Genomic DNA, 3,664 nt, shown 5'->3' on the forward strand with positions numbered 1-3,664 from the left:
TACCTACTCGACTCAATGTTTCCTGGGCCAATCATCATTGTAACATATTGTATGCTCAGTGGTAGCAAAACTCACCTGCTGAGAACCACTGCTCCCGGCTGCAAAGAGAGGTAGTGGAAAGGAGGTGTCAAGGGCATGGGCTTTAGTATCAGAGACTCCAGAGTTTAAACGCGAGACCTACGGCTGTGTAACCAGCCTTTGGCAAGATACTTAGGCTTTTTAATTTGATCCAACAGACATTGATGGGTCTGCTCTATGCAAGGTACTGTTCTAGGTGCTTGAGGGTATGGTAGCAAACCAAACAGATGAAAAGCCCTGCCCTCACGGAGCCGACATTCTAATAGGGGGAAATAGACAACAAGTAAGTCATGTAATAAATAAGTAAATTATGTGATGTGGTAGAAAGTGGTAAGTGTCACGGGCTAAAGAAAAAGGTGAGGCGGATACTTGGGCGTTGGGTTGCCAGGGAGAGGGTGCAGGTGGCAATATTAAATAGGGTGATCAGGGTAGGTCTTATAGAGAAGGTGATATCTTAACAAAGAGAACAAGGAGTTAGCCTCTGTGGTAGGCAGGGGTATCCCTCTCAAGATCAAGGAGCAGGCAGGTAGTATTGGAGGTAGCAGTGAGAAATGATTGAATTCCGGATATATTTTGAACATGGATCCATCGTGATTTCATGACAGATGGGGTATGGTGATCGAGAAAAAGAAAGATGGCAAGAATGGCCCCAAGGTTTTTGGCCTGAATAACGAGAAGAATAGAGATCCAGCCTACATCTGATAAAGGGTATTGTTTGGAGCAGGTTCTTTTTTCTTACTTTTTCATCAGGAGCAGTGTTTTGGACACTCCCCGGCTTGCGCTCTCCCCAAAATAAATAAACATTTAAAAAAAGAAAACAAAAAGAAATCCTAATGGAGATGATGTTCAGTAGGAAGTTGGACACACAAGTTCAAGGGGGAAAACTGGGCTAGAGGTATACGTTTGGGAATCACGGCTATAGAGATTACTTTGAGGCTAGATGCGAGCACCCGAAGAGTGAGTGGAAATAAGGGAAGAGCTCCAAGGACAGAGTCCTGAGGCCCCACAGCATACAGAAGTCAGAGGAGGGGCACGACCGGAAAAGGAGACTAAGGCGTATCAGAGAAGTTGGAGGAAAACTAAGACAGTGTGATGTCCTGAAAGCCAAGGGAAGGAAGTGCGTCAAGGAAGAGGGGGTGACCCACTGTCTTAAACACTGCTGATGGACCAAGAAAGATTATGACTGACAGTTGACCCGGGGACTGGAACTGTGCAGGTTATCGGTGACTTAACCAGAGCAGGTTCTATGGAATAGCGGAGGCATGAACCTAACTGGAGTGGCTCTAAGAAAAAAAATTAGAGACAGGGAATAGAGACAACTCTTTAATGATGTGTGCTGTGAATGGGAGCAAAGAGATGGGTGGTAGCCGAGAGGATGCCCTAGCATTCTCCTCTGTAAAAAACAGTTAATAGCCTTGCCTGTCTCTCGGTGTTCCTGAAAAAATTGAGATTCGATAAAAAGACTTTGCATACTGAGATAGTATACATAACATATCTATCACATAGTAGGCACTCAATAAATGGTAGCTATTATGTTTATGTTGTCTACACTAGAATCAAAAGCATGCTCTGGCACCTTTTAATTTTTTTATATTTGAGAGAGAGAGAGAGAGCATGCACGTGCAAGAGCGAGAGCAGGGGTGGGGCAGAGGGAGGGAGAGAGAAAGAGAGAGAGAGAGAGAGAGAGAGAGAGAGAGAGAGAGCGCATGCACATCGTAAGCAGGCTCTGTGCTCAGCGTGGGGCCCGACGCAGGGCTGGATCCCACAACCCTGGGATAATGACCTGAGCCAAAATCAAGAGTTGGATGCCCAGCTGACTGAGCCACCCAGGCGCCCCCACCTTTTAGAATAATACAGATTTTAATGTCTCAGACCAATGCCTTAGATGAGTCATTGTGTGAAGGAAACAAAAACAAAAAAAAAATCTCGGAATAAGTTTTGCTGTAATGCACATCAAACCACATCTCACAAGATGACCTCCAAAGAACACATCTGCTAAGTTTTCATCACATTTGTGTTCCCTAGGATATCGTAATTATATGTAACTACCGGAGGCCTTATGGAAAAAAAAAAAAAAAAGCTTCTTTCGAAAACACAATCTTCTCTCAAAATGGGACAAGCATCTCCATTATCGAGCATGTCTCGAGTGTAACAAGGCCGAAGCTACAAGTTATCAAGACTGAGAGTCCTGAAGAGAGTTTAGTCATGAAACAAAGTATAACTGGAGACGAAGTTACCCTGACAAGTATGTATTAGTATACGAAACAGTTAGGGTGCAGTAGGTTAATTAGGACGAACTGGAGAGCTGTTGGCATCAGTGATTCAAATTAGTTATTCGTTTAGACAGCCAAGTCTGATTGCATCTTAACTCTGTTAATTTTCCAGGCACTAAAGTTTCTTTTTTTTTTTTTAAGTGTATTTATTTATTTGGGGAGGGACAGAGACAGCGCTAGTGGGGGAGGGGCAGAGAAAGGGAGACAAAGAATCTCAGGCAGGCTCTGGGCGGCCAGCACCGAGGTCACCTCCTCAGCTCTGGGCTTGAACTCGCGAAACTACCTACGAGGTCATGACCTGAGGGGAAATCTAGAGTCCGAGGCTTCACCGACTGAGCCACCCAGGTGCCCCCAGGCACTCATGTTTCTATTGATCATGAGGGTGTGTCCCCAAACACCACATTCTATTGTGTTTCTTTGTTAATTCCTTCCTGTTTCAAAGAAGAGGAGTTCTTCCTTTCTAACACACACCCCCCCATCCCCTCCTCAGCGACCTACCTCCACCTGTGACACAAGTCTGTCCCTCTGCTCGCAATGCCCAAACCTCTGGCGCACTAAACTTCCTTCCCCAGATCCTGACCCCTCCTCAAGCCACCACCCCATCTTCTTTCTGCCAACACCAAACCCCTCATGGTCTCCCACTCTTCTGTCTCTTGCACCACTGAAACTGCTCTGGCAAAGATCACCAGGGACCTACTGGTCCAGTCTGATGACTTCCTCTCAGACCTTTATCCCCTCCAACCTCTTGTAGCATTCCAAATTAGTGATGACCCGTCCATGTGGCAACTTCGTTCTCCCTCAGCTTCCTTGACACTATTCTGTCCTGGCTCTCGGCTTTTCCCAGGGTCCTCTCCTTTGTTTTGTCCTCTTGCTTTGTGTATTCTCCCTGGGAGAGAGACTTCACTTCCGGGGCTCTTGTTATCAATAACACGCTTGTAACTTTCATGTTTGTGTCTGCAGCCCAAAGGTCTCTACTGAACTCCAGCCCTGTATTTCCAACTTTCATCGGCCAACTGTACCCAAATGACTCATAGACACCTCAAACTACACGTGTTCCCATCCATACTTACTCGCTTCATCCCCTGTGCCCCAGCCTGTGCCATTGCCCAAACTGGAAAGCTGGGAGTCTGTCTCCGTTCTCTCCAATGTGTGGACACCCACATTTAATTTGTTCCCAGGTCTGAAATGACTCTGGAATCCTCACTTCCCTCTTCTCCCCTACCCCGTACCACTGGCTTGGTTCAGGGTCTCTACACCTTTCACATGAAGTCCCTCTTGCCCCTCCCACCGCCCCCAGACTCTACTGACTTGAA

The sequence above is a fragment of the Herpailurus yagouaroundi genome, unplaced genomic scaffold, assembly GCF_014898765.1.
Source record: "Herpailurus yagouaroundi ecotype Mexico unplaced genomic scaffold, PumYag 67702, whole genome shotgun sequence".
Classification (NCBI taxonomy): Eukaryota; Metazoa; Chordata; class Mammalia; order Carnivora; family Felidae; genus Herpailurus; species Herpailurus yagouaroundi.